This window comes from Malaclemys terrapin, chromosome 3 (assembly GCF_027887155.1).
Source record: "Malaclemys terrapin pileata isolate rMalTer1 chromosome 3, rMalTer1.hap1, whole genome shotgun sequence".
In the NCBI taxonomy this organism is placed as follows: domain Eukaryota; kingdom Metazoa; phylum Chordata; order Testudines; family Emydidae; genus Malaclemys; species Malaclemys terrapin.
This window is the reverse complement of record NC_071507.1, coordinates 142,223,093-142,237,334: the sequence shown is the minus strand read 5'-3', so window position 1 is coordinate 142,237,334 and position 14,242 is coordinate 142,223,093.

Below are 14,242 nucleotides of genomic sequence, written 5' to 3'. Positions count from 1 at the left end.
ATTTCTGCCGCCCCAAGCAAAAAAAAAAAAAAAAAAAAAAAGCAACTGCGGCAATTGGGAAAAAAAAAAAAGCCGTGATGGCAGTTCAGCGGCAGGTCCTTCGCTCCTAGAGGAATTGCCGCAGGTGCCGCCCCTCTCCCTTGGCTGCCCCAAGCACCTGCTTGTTAAGCTGGTGCCTGGAGCCGGCCCTGCCAGCAGGAGGGGATTTCCTCCCCATCACATCCAGTCCCGACAGGTGGCTCAGCACCATCAGTGGCTTGATTCCAACTGGAGGCTCTCTTTCTTTGCTAATCGGAAGCATCTTTCCAGTCCTCTGTAAAACTGCACGGCCCTCAGGATAGGGTAGGGCTACAGAGGAACTATAAACCTATAGACCAGGGCTATTTCAGACAAGGGAAGATTGTTCCAGAGCTGAGAACCCCATATAGAAAACTCCCTACCTGCAGCCCCCACTTTCCTAAATCAAAAGCGATCAAGCTCAAGCACATCTGCTGATCACACCTGTGCAAGTAACGCAAGAGAACAGACATGGTTTCTTAAGTAGGAAGGTCTCAAACCGTTTAGGACTTTATTGATAACTTATTCCCTTCACCTATGTATCTAGATCTATGCATCTAGGCAATATATAGAGTCAGAATGCTAGTATCTACCATGCAGCCCAGAAATTGAGCTTTTAGGAGTGAAATATGAATTTTAAAAATAATTACAATTTATAACTTGTAAATCATTTAAATTGTGCAGAGTAAGTATGGAGGAATGATTTTTTCCCCCATTTTTACAGGAAGCCCAAAGAGTTCAATAAATGCATTGAGGAGGCCACATAGAGTGATAGCAGCTTTTCTGATTCTATTCCTGTTGTGATGAGATCTCACGCATTGGGGATCCAGGGAGCTGAACTGCTAATTTTGTTATCCCACTAAATGGCCTCAGGGAAACACACAAACCAAAATTCATCATCCTTCATTGGTACAGAACTCTGGTGAAAGAGGGTTTGAAACATTCTTGTAAACAGCATCAGGATATTTAAAAAGTTTTGTTCAGTACTGTTTTTGCCAGTCAATCCCTTTATTCTGTTACGTTCTGGTCCTTTAAGTCATCTCCCTGGAACAGCTGGGTGGTTGTGCGTTCCAAGCAACAGAGGGTCCTGTGGCACCTTTGAGACTAACAGAAGTACTGGGAGCATAAGCTTTCGTGGGTAAGAACCTCACTTCTTCAGATGCAAGAAAGCTTATGCTCCCAGTACTTCTGTTAGTCTCAAAGGTGCCACAGGACCCTCTGTTGCTTTTTACAGATTCAGACTAACACGGCTACCCCTCTGATACTTGTGCGTTCCAAGTTTGCCTAGCTAGTTAACCCTGGTTAACGTAGGGATTGAGAATAAAAGGCTGAGGTCATGCCAATGAATATAGCTTTCTGGTACTACTTCTAAAGCTTCAGTCTGATGATCTTGAGTGATTTCTTGCAATAGTGTCTGGGAAATATCTCCAGCTACACTTAATTAGAGAAAAAGAAGCCCTGTCTAGTGGCACAATTACAAAAGTAGAACTTTATCCTCTAGGAAATACGATTTATCATTACCACCAGTGATGCCATGTTTGCAGGTATGGGGATATAATTTTATTGAGTAGCAGTGTGTGAATAATGGATTTTTTTTGGTTTACTGGCAATTCCAAAAAAATATTTTTGATCAACCTGAAAATGAAATGGTGGTGAATCGATATGTCAAAGTTTTGTTTTAAATCAAACAAAACATTTCATTTTCATTTTGAGCATTTTTTGTTTAAAAATTTTTAAACTAAAATGTAAAGGAAATTTCAAAATGAAAAGTTGTTTTGAATCAAAAAATTGAGACATTTCATTTTGTAAATGCCAAAAAGAAACATTTAAATTGTTAGGTATTTTGGGGGGGCAGAGGGGGTTGACCCCAAAATTCAGTGAAATCAACACAAAAAGTTTCAACTGACCCAAATCTGCATTTTAAAAACAAAAGTCAATTTTTGCCCCAACTGTGTTGTGACCTATAGCGAGTATCTGACTTTTTTACATTAAGAGACTCCATTAAGGTAAAAAGCTTGAGCATTTTTATTTTTGCCTTGTAAGCAAGTTTAAAATTAAATTAATAAATGGGTGTCCAAAGAGGTCAGGGAGAGGAGCCACCACTTCTCTGTACTATGTGATGTGCTGAGTTTAAGAAAGCAAAAGCATTTGTTCTGAACTGGATGCAGACCTATATGTCGACTTATAATAGTCACAATGATCTACCCCTCTGATACTTGACACAATGATCTACAGTGATCAGGGCCAACGAGATGGGGGGGGAAGCCGGTACAAATTACTGGGGCCCAGCTTCCCTGGCTTCCCCATCTCTTGTCGGCCTTGTTTAGCCGGTCCCCTTTCTGGGGGGCCCAAAAAATTCCGGAAAGGGATTCCACCCTTGCTTGGGGGCCCGAAATTTTTTTGTCACCAGGGCCCGAACCCACTCTCGGTGGCCCTGACAGTGACCTGTAGGACACTAGGCAAACTCTGTATTTGAACTACATACTCCTCTGAATCAGGTTAGAAAACAATGTCTCAGTCTGCAAACTTTGAACTCCACTGGGTCATCATTGAAATTAAAATTATGGTACTCCAGCATTAGTTTATTCATGACCCAGGGATGTACCTTTGTCATGTTCTTAGCTATAAATGTTTCTAAAAGGCTGATAATGCCTTTGTATATGACAACAAAGAGAAGTAAGAGACAAGGTGGGTGAGATAATATTTTTTATTGGACCAATTGCTGTTGGTGAGACACAAACTTTCAAATTTACATAGAGCTCTTCTTCCAGCTTGTGTAAACGCAAAAGTTTGTCTCTTTCACCAACAGAAGTCGATCCAATAAAAGATATTACTTCACCCACCTTGTCTCTCTAATATACTGGGACCAACATGGCTACAACAACGCTGCCTACAACAAAGAGAAGTGACATTCTCTATTAGTAACAAAGCACAGTGCAAAGAGGTACATTTGCAATTGCTTTGTTGGGAATTGGGCACATCACTCACATTAGTAAGAACAATTCCCCAAACTAAAACCACAGGGGTATTACAGTCCTGTAATTCCAATGAAGAAATTGCATACATCAGTGGTGCCCAGCCTTATTACACAGGAAGGCCACATTAACCTAAGCACAACCTTTTATGGGCCAAACAGATTCTACATATTTTAATAAGACTATAAATCAAGACAGGTGACTTAAAATTAATGTTCAGCTTGTTTCATATGTATTTAGATGGAAACAACCTATGTATAGTATTGTCTATTTACACACTTGTGTAAACTAAAATGATGTAAACATGACACAATGCTAACGAATCGGCCATTGGGATATTGTGTTGAAGTAGGCTGCGGGCGTTATGAAATGCTCTGGTGGGCTGTAGGTTGGGCACCCCTAACATGCATTATGAAGTTTCTCTCGGTTTCATATTTCCATTTTTATTTCATAATGTACTGAGAGAGAAAAATGTAGTAGTATTGGTTAAAATATTACCCCTGTCTTTCCCAAACCAAAGCTTTAGCTGTGCTGGAATCCAGTGTTAGTATTTCCTGAAAAGTATTCGCAAACCAATAGCCTGCCATGTTGGTAGAGCAGCAGACTGTTGCATTTAGAACAATAAGATTAGTAACTGAAGTATTACCAAAAGAACCACATCAAGTGGAATGAAATAATATCGCTCTAGAGCTGCGTCTACACTTGGGACTGTACACGGTTACACACATGGGTGGTGTGGGACTTCTCCATTTGGGGAGGCTGTGCGTGCCCAGAGTGTGGCCCCGCCCTAAGGCCCACCCCCTCTCAGGAAATCAATGGGACTTTTCACATGCTTTGCTGGATTTGGGCCCCTCTATCCCAGAAAGATATGGACAATGTGAAAATTCATTGAAGAGCAACAAAAATGATCATAGGGCTGTTTGCAATGCAGTAATTTGAAACACATGGCTTAGGGCTTTCTCTGTTTCAAATGCAAGTTCCTAAAATTCACAAGCCATTATTAAAAATAACACATTTTTAAAATAACAGAAAAAATCCTAGTCTATCTCCACCACATATAATCACAATGTGACAAATCAAGTCAAGATCTATTATTTATATAGAACACATTACAAGAGGAGGTAAAGTACTGTATGTTCCTGAACATGGATATTTTTATCCCCGTGCATCTTTGTTCAAGACATTATCAACACTAGAAGCAAACCACACTGGATAATGATAAATGATCTAAAATGGAATGCAAGGCATTTGGTATGAATTATTATTTCAGACAAATAATATGAATGGCTCTGAGGCGCAGAAGCCATTTGGGAAAGAATGTTTTGAAAGTAGCTCTAGGGCTCTCGTTCCTTGCCTGAGCCAGTGGGAGAACAGAAGGCTTGCAAAGATGATGCTCTTGCTTTTGATGGAAAGGTTCTGCTTGCATTTTGATTATTCCTGATTGTCAACAAATGCAGAAATATGAATGATAGAGTAGGAGAGCTCACTGTAAGGTGAATGTAGTAATAGTAGTTGAGAAACAAAAGGGTCTATGAGGGAAATATACTGTGGGGGGAAACAACAGATCCAATAAATGCATGATGAGATTTACTTGGTTCTGATAAATCTTCCTGGCAACTTTTGGAGACCCCCATTGGAACTTTAATTGGAGATGATTTGGTCCTGTGATGAATCAAAAACAGGTAGTGCTTCATTTGTGTTTTATTAGCATTTATTTCTTATTTAGCATAGTCCTGCTGATTGTGGAAAAATAAAACCAGCTTATCTGAAATGCTGATGAATAGCAATCTCCCTCTGTGCAAAATGGTTCTCCAACTTTCAGAAGAGAAATTAAAACCTGGACTTTATGCCTGGGAGTCTCGAATGTAAACAGTTGTTACTGCATGCAGATCTTCCTCAGGCAAACTGGAATTGCATGAGAGACAGTTCATCTGTAACTATTAATTAGTCTGTCAGTGATTAAGTACCTGTAATTTGAGTTACATCTGTTTCTGCCACCTTTTGCACATTACCTCAGTATGCATTGGAATTAATTTCCAATCTCTTCCCAAAAGCAATGGGTGAAATTCATTTCAGTGCAGTGGGGCTGTGTAAGGCCACTGTACCACTTAAATCCTACGTAAACCCTCAGGGGAGGAGCTAGATCGGCTGCAAGCAGCCAGCCTGCCAGCAGCTGAGCGGGGTCGTGAAGTAGATCTGGTTCCATTGGCAGAAGCTAAGATGGCTATATTACAGCTGAAATGGGGCAGGTTTCTCCCTCAGAATTGGAGAATCCATAGTCATGGGTTTCAGTGGGCCCAAATGCACACAGCCTGGCAATAGGGGGGTCTTGGAATAACAAACCACTCTTAGGCAGAGTCAAAGTTCAGCCCTAGTGAGGAGTGTACATGTTGATGGTTAACTTGCCAGAAGAAAGAGGACTAGAAACTTTAATTGAAAGCTGAGGCTAGTATAAAATTCACAGGGTGCTGAAATCCTGTGTCCTGCAACTGCAGGCTTTGTGGGCCCCAAAGGCCAGCCCTGGCTGTTCACTTCTGTTTCAGTCAGACAGGACTACAGTTTTTCATTATTCTTTACAGACCAGTCTGGTTCCAGTGAAGACAGTGACTAATCCCCTGTGGACGCCAAAGGATCCAGGTCTACAACATGTGTGAATAGCCAGAACAAGCTATCAAGAAAGATGCATTAAGGTCGTACACAAATGAGTAAATGGGAGTCAGGTGCCTAAATACCTTTAAAAATCTGGCCCTAACTATTGCTCATTTTTCTGTTAAGAAGGGACATTGTAGAGTCTCTACCAAAGGGAGGCATCAGATAAACTTTAAGGGGGCAATCTTATTGGGTCAAATCTGCTACGAAGTGTTGTGTGGTGCCCTTTTATTAACAATGCTAAGCACAAATACGTGGTTTGGGGGCTAATTTTCAGAGGTGCTGAGTACCTGTAGCTCCTCTTGGTTTCAACTCAATTTTTGGGTGCTAGGCACTTCTGAAAACCAGGCTCTTTGTATTTCATGGTCAGGAGTCTTCATACTTGTAGGTGAAATCTTGGCTTCACTGAAGCCAACAGGAGTCTTGCCATCAACTTCAAGAGAGCCAGGATTTCACCTATAATGTTCTTGTTTGCTACAGATATTTTGCTACCACACCTCAGTTTTATGGTAACAGTTATGGGGAAAGATTACGGGCGCATTAAAACAGTGGTAAGTGTTGATTGTGATTTTGACTGTAGAATATAATTGAAGTTTGTTTTTGCTTAATGTCAGACCCTCATATTGAAAGCCAGTAGAAGTTTAATCCATAGACAGATTTCCTGGTAGAAAAACAAAAATTCTGTTCATTTTTTTTAAAAGGATATGAAACTAGAGCCACACCAGTAATACTGACAACAGTGTGCTTGTTGACAATAAGATATTTAAATAAAATTGGATTCAGCAGATAATAATCAGCTTCCTGTAGCATAAGTTTGCTTTGTTTTCAATCATAACAAGCAGAAAATCTTCTAAGAGTCATATTCTAACACAAGGAATACTTAAATGTTAATTTGAGTTAACAAAAAGTTTTTCTTCTATCAGTGTGTGTGAGTGATACTCAATTTTCCTTAAATAAGATGAATTTAAAGTATTAAAATGGAATTATCCAAATAACTAGCAAGCAACCAATATTTTGGTTGAAATGGTCAGATATAGAATAAACCAGACTGACTGGGAAAGAAGCAAACTACACAATGAAAGAAAGTTACATTGTTTTTAGGGCTATCGATTAATCGCAGTTAACTCATGCAATTAACTCAAAAATATTAATCGCAATTTTAAAAATGTATTGTGATTAATTGCATTGTTAAAAAATAGAATACCAATTTGAATTTATTAAATATTTTTGGATGCTTTTCTACATTTTCAAATATACTGATTTCAATTACAACACAGAATACAAAGTGTACAGTGATCACTTTATATTATTTTTTATTACAAATATTTCCACAGTAAAAATGATAAAGAAATAGTGTTTTTCAGTTCACATCAGACAAGAATCATAATGCAATCTTTTTATTGTGAAAGTGCAACTTACAAATGTAGATTTTTTTTGTTACATAACTGCACTCAAAAAAACAAAACAATGTAAAACTCAGTCCTACTTCTTGTTCAGCCAATCGCTAAAACAAACAAGTTTGTTTACATTTACGGGACATAATATTGCCTGCTTCTTATTTACAATGTCACCTGAAAGTGAGAACAGGCATTTACATGGCACATTTGTAACTGGCATTGCAAGGAATTTACGTGCCAGATAAGCTAAACATTCATATGCCCCTTCATGCTTCAGCCACCATTCCAGAGGACATGCTTCCATGCTGATGATGCTCATTTAAAAAAATGCATTAATTAAATTTGTGACTGCTATCCTTGGGGGAGTATTGTATGTCTCCTGCTCCATTTCACCTGCATTCTGCCATATATTACATATTATAGCAATCTCGGATGATGACCCACCACATGTTGTTCATTTTAAGAACACTTTCACTGCAGATTTGACAAAACGCAAAGAAGGTACCGATGTGAGATTTCTAAAGATAGCTACAGCACTCAACCCAAGATTTAAGAATCTGAAGTGCCTACCAAAATCTGAGAGGTACGAGGTGTGGAGCATGCTTTCAGAAATCTTAAAAGAGCAACACTCCTATGTGGAAACTACAGAACCCAAAGCACCAAAAAAGAAAATCTACCTTCTGGTGACATCTGACTCAAATCATGAAAATGCATATGCGTCGCTCTGCACTGCTTTGAATAGTTATCGAGCAGAACCCATCATCAGCATGGATGCATGTTCTGTGGAATTGTGGCTGAAGCATGAAGGGACATATGAATCTTTAGAGCATCTGGCACGTAAATGTCTTGTGATGCCGGCTACAACTGTGCCATGCAAACACCTGTTGTCGCTTTCAGGTAACATTGTAAACAAGAAGGGAGCAGCATTATCTCCTGCAAATGTAAACAAACTTGTTTGTCTGAGTGATTGGCTGAACAAGAAGTAGGACTGAGTGGACATGCAGGCTCTAAAATTTTACATTGTTTTATTTTGGAGTGCAATTATTTTTTGTACATAATTCTACATTTGTAAATTCAACTTTCATGATAAAGAGATTGCACTACTTTATTTGTATTGGGTAAATTGAAAATAGTATTTCTTTTGTTTTTTACTATGCAAATATTTGTAATAAAAATAATATAAAGTGAGCACTGTACACTTTGTATCCTGTGTTGTAATTGAAATCAATATATTTGAAAATGTAGAAAACATCCAAAAATATTTAAATAAGTGGTATTCTATTATTCTTTAACAGTGCAATTAATTGTGATTAATTTTTTTAATCATTTGATAGCCCTAATTGTTTTCCTATAAATGTCTGGGCTGGCATTATGTCCTTAAATTGTCTGGCACTTGATTAACAAACCCAAGAGTCTGTGAAGCCAGCAATTTCAATTGCACATTTGCAAGAACACATTCAAATTGGTGTCCTGCTTTATTAAAATAAGCAATAACCTCAAATTTATATTCAGATCTTATTTTAATAGCATTTTAATCCTTTATTCACAACTAATGATTGTTCAGATCACAAATCTCCTTTCTAGTAGCTTTCCTGGAATACAGAAAATGTTTCTTTACATAAGGTTTAAGCACATTTATTTGTCATTATGTCCTGAATCTGTTCTTTACAAGCCAACTTGATAAGAATCTAACAAGACTTTTGGACACGAATAGAGAAACTCTCCTGATACAAGGATCTTTTTTCTCTCTGCTTGAAACAAGGATTTTATCTAGTACCTGAACATATGCAGAATGAAATTAGGCATTAAGTAATGCTTATGAATACACTTTAAATTCCCAAAGAAAGTGTTTTGTTGTAAATCTCAGAAAATACTTGCGAAGACAAGTAGAACAGAAGAAAACTTGATTAAACCAGTGAGCGCACTATGTATATTTACATTCAAGTGATACTACTGGGAACTGAATGTACATGATCACTCTAAGGAAAAGAACCATTATTGCACATAAATTTATAGATTCCAAGACCAGAAGGGACCATTGTAGTCTGACCTTATGCATAACAGAACTGTATAATAGAACTTACCCAAAATAATTCCTTGTGATTTTAAAATTGCCAGCAATGGAGAATCTAGCACTACCATTGATAAATTGTTCAGTAGTTAACTATCCTCACTGTTAAAAATGTACACCTTATGTCCAGTCTGAATTTGACTAGCTACAACTCCAGTAATTTGATCATGTTATATCTTTGCTGCTAGATTGAAGAGCCCTCTATTATCAAATATTTGTTCCTCGTGTAGGTACTTACAGATTGTGATCATGTCAACCCTTAAAGATTTTTTGGTCAAGTTAAATAGATTGAGCTCCTTAAGTCTATCACAACAAAGCATGTTTTCTAATCATTTAATAATTCTCATGGTTCTTTATCAATGTCTTTCTTGAACTGTGGATACCCAAACTGGACGTAGTATTCCTGCAGCAGTTGCAGCAGTGCCAAATGCAGACATAAAATAACCTCTCTAGTCCTACTCAAATTTTGCCTATTTATGCAATCAAATGCTTGAGGTATGAACATGGGTGAGAATGAACTAACTCCTGCTCAATCCCTGCAAGGCAAAACTGATACTGGGAAGCAGGAACTGTAAGTGTAGGAGGCCTGGTATGGTGGTGGAGCCTGCCTCATTATTAAGAGGATTTGTCCACCCTTTATCAAGGAGGTTCACAATCATGGAATTCTTGTGTATCATATAAGAACAGTCACACTGGGGCAGACCAAAGGTCCATCCAGCCCAGTATCCTGTCTTCCAACAGTGGCCAATGCCAGGTGCCCCAGAGGGAATGAACAGAACAGGTAATCATCAAGTGATCCATCCCCTGTTGCCCATTCCCAGCTTCTGGCAAACAGAGGCTAAGGACACCATCCCTGCCCATCCTAGGTAATAGCCATTGATGGACCTATCTTCCATGAATTTATCTAGTTCTTTTTTTAACCCTGTTATAGTTTAGCCCTTCACAACATCCTATAGCAAGGAGTTCCACAGGTTGACTGTGCATTGTGTGAAAAAATACTTCCTTTTGTTTTTTTTAAAACCTGCTGCCTATTAATTTCATTCAGTGACCCTAGTCCTTTTGTTTTGAGAAGTAGTAAATAACACTTCCTTATTTACTTTTTCCACACCAGTCATGATTTTGTAGACCTCTATCATAACTCCCCTTAGTCATCTCTTTTCCAAGCTGAAAAGTCCCAGTCTTATTAATCTCTCCTCATATGGCAGCTGTTCCATATTCCTAATCATTTTTGTTGCCCTTTTCTGAACCTTTTCCAATTCCAATATACCTTTTTTGAGATGGAGCAACCACATCTGCACTCTTCTGCTTCTGGATGTTGAGATGGCCAGAAGCTCCTCCATCCATCTGTGCTTGGCTAAGCTATTGTGATTATTTCTTTCCTAGGTGGACCTCACCACAATTAGTTCATTAGAACCAAATCATAAACCTGCCAGTATTTCTGCACTCAAAGGAGAAGTATTGCACCACCATTATCCATGCCTTTTGATCTCCAGAGTGGATAACTGTATTGCATTTCACATGGAACTATCCTTGAAGCCCACAAGTTACAGCTTGTGCACAATGCAATGAGCTGACTTCTTATAGAGGGTTGGCTGTAGGGAGCATATTATAGTTACACATATGACTTTTAGGTTTATCTTAGTGTTGCAGGTATATGCCAAACCTGTATAAACAGTGTTAGTTAAGAACATAAGAACATAAGAACGGCCGTACTGGGTCAGACCAAAGGTCCATCTAGCCCAGTATCCTGTCTACTGACAGTGCCCAAGGCCAGGCGCCCCAGAGGGAGTGGACCAACAGGCAATGATCAAGTGATCTCTCTCCTGCCATCCATCTCCATCCTCTGACAAACAGAGGCTAGGGACACCATTCCTTACCCATCCTGGCTAATAGCCATTAATGGACTTAACCACCATGAATTTATCCAGTTCTCTTTTAAATGCTGTTATAGTCCTAGCCTTCAAAACCTCCTCAGGTAAGGAGTTCCACAAGTTGACTGTGCACTGCGTGAAGAAGAACTTCCTTGTATTTGTTTTAAACCTGCTGCCTATTAATTTCATTTGGTGACCCCTAGTTCTTGTATTATGGGAATAAGTAAATAACTTTTCCTTATCCACTTTCTCCACATCACTCATGATTTTATATACCTCTATCATATCCCCTCTTAGTCTCTCCTCTTTTCCAAGCTGAAGAGTCCTAGCCTCTTTAATATCTCCTCATATGGGACCCGTTCTAAACCCCTAATCATTTTAGTTGCCCTTTTCTGAACCTTTTCTAGTGCCAGTAGATCTTTTTTAAGATGAGGAGACCACATCTGTACGCAGTATTCGAGATGTGGGCGTATCATCGATTTATATAAGGGCAATAATATATTCTCAGTCTTATTCTCTATCCCCTTTGTAATGATCCCTAACATCCTGTTTGCTTTTTTGACCGCCTCTGCACACTGCGCGGACATCTTCAGAGAACTATCCACGATGACTCCAAGATCTTTTTCCTGACTTGTTGTAGCTAAATTAGCCCCCATCATATTGTATGTATAGTTGGGGTTATTTTTTCCAATGTGCATTACTTTACATTTATCCACATTAAATTTCATTTGCCATTTTGTTGCCCAATCACTTAGTTTTGTGAGATCTTTTTGAAGTTCATCACAGTCTCCTTTGGTCTTAACTATCTTGAGCAGTTTAGTATCATCTGCAAACTTTACCATCTCACTGTTTACCCCTTTCTCCAGATCATTTATAAATAAGTTGAATAGGATTGGTCCGAGGACTGACCCTTGGGGAACACCACTAGTTACCCCACTCTATTCTGAGAATTTACCATTAATTCCTATCCTTTGTTCCCGTTTTTTTAACCAGTTCTCAATCCATGAAAGGACCTTCCCTTTTATCCCTTGACAACTTAATTTACGTAAGAGTCTTTGGTGAGGGACCTTGTCAAAGGCTTTCTGGAAATCTAAGTACACTATGTTCACTGGATCCCCCTTGTCCACATGTTTGTTGACCCCTTCAAAGAACTCTAATAGATTAGTAAGACACAATTTCCCTTTACAGAAACCATGTTGACTATTGCTCAACAGTTTATGTTTTTCTATGTGTCTGACAATTTTATTCTTAACTATTGTTTCGACTAATTTGCCCGGTACCGACGTTAGACTTACCGGTCTGTAATTGCCGGGATCACCTCTAGAGCCCTTTTTAAATATTGGCGTTACATTAGCTAACTTCCAGTCATTGGGTACAGAAGCCAATTTAAAGGACAGGTTACAAACCTTAGTTAATAGTTCCGCAACTTCACATTTGAGTTCTTTCAGAACTCTTGGGTGAATGCCATCTGGACCCAGGGACTTGTTAATGTTAAGTTTATCAATTAATTCCAAAACCTCCTCTAGTGACACTTCAGTCTGTGACAGTTCCTCAGATTTGTCACCTACAAAACCCGTCTCAGGTTTGGGAATCTCCCTAACATCCTCAGCCAGGAAGACTGAAGCAAAGAATCCATTTAGTTTCTCCGCAATGACTTTATCATCTTTAAGCGCTCCTTTTGTATCTCAATCATCAAGGGGCCCCACTGGTTGGTTAGCAGGCTTCCTGCTTCTGATATACTTAAACATTTTGTTATTACCTTTGGAGTTTTTGGCTAGCCGTTCTTCAAACTCCTCTTTGGCTTTTCTTATTACATTCTTGCACTTAATCTGGCAGCGTTTATGCTCCTTTCTATTTGCCTCACTAGGATTTGACTTCCACTTTTTAAAGGAAGTCTTTTTATCTCTCACTGCTTCTTTTACATGGTTATTAAGCCACGGTGGCTCTTTTTTAGTCTTTTACTGTGTTTCTTAATTTGGGGTATACATTGAAGTTGGGCCTCTATTATGGTGTCTTTAAAAAGCGCCCATGCAGCTTGCAGGGATTTCACTTTAGTCACTGTACTTTTTAACTTCTGTTTAACTAATCCCCTCATTTTTGCATAGTTCCCCCTTTTGAAATTAAATGCCACAGTGTTGGGCTGTTGAGATGTTCTTCTCACCACAGGGATGTTGAATGCTATTGTATTATGGTCACTATTTCCAAGCGGTCCTGTTATAGTTACCTCTTGGACCAGCTCCTGCGCTCCACTCAGGACTAAATCTAAAGTTGCCTCTCCCCTTGTGGGTTCCCCTCCATGAAGCAGTCATTTAAAGTATCGAGAAATTTTATCTCTGCATTTTGTCCTGAAGTGAAATGTTCCCAGTCAATATGGGGATAATTGAAATCCCCCACTATTATTGGGTTCTTAATTTTGATAGCCTCTCTAATTTCCCTTAGCATTTCATCATCACTATCACTGTTCTGGTCAGATGGTCTATAATAGATCCCTAATGTTATATTCTTATTAGAGCATGAAATTTCTATCCATAGAGATTCTATGGAACATGTGGATTCACGTAAGAAGATTTTTATTTCATTTGATTCTACATTTTCTTTCACATATAGTGCCGCTCCCCCCCCGCATGACCTGTTCTGTCCTTCCGATATATTTTGTACCCTGGCATGAGAGAGAGGCTGCAAAAACAGAAAACCCACTAATAATGGAGTATTTCAACTCTCCATATTGCCTGGGTATATATATGTCACCTCAGGATGGGATGCAGAGAGAAAATTTCTAAGTGATAAATAGTAGGGTCGCCCAAGGATCTGTACCAGGACCAGTGCTCTTCAACATGTTCATAAATGATCAGAACAAGGAGGTGAACTTTGAAAAATTGAAGATGTTACAAAAATTACTCAAGATAATTAAGTCCAAAGCAGACTGCGAAGAGTTACAAAGGGATCTCACAAAACTGGGTGGCTGAGTAACAAAATGGTGAATAAAATTCAGGTAAGGTCAGTACAAAGTAATGCACATTGGAAAATATAATCCCAACTATACACACAAAATGATGAAGTCTAAATTAGCTGCTACCACTCAAGAAAGAGACTTTGGAGTCATTATGGATAATTCTCAAAAAAACATCTGTTAAATGTGCAGCAAGAGTCAAAAAAGCTAACAGAATGTTAGGCACCATTAGGAAAAGGTACAGAGAAGTGCAACAAAAATAATAGGAGTAT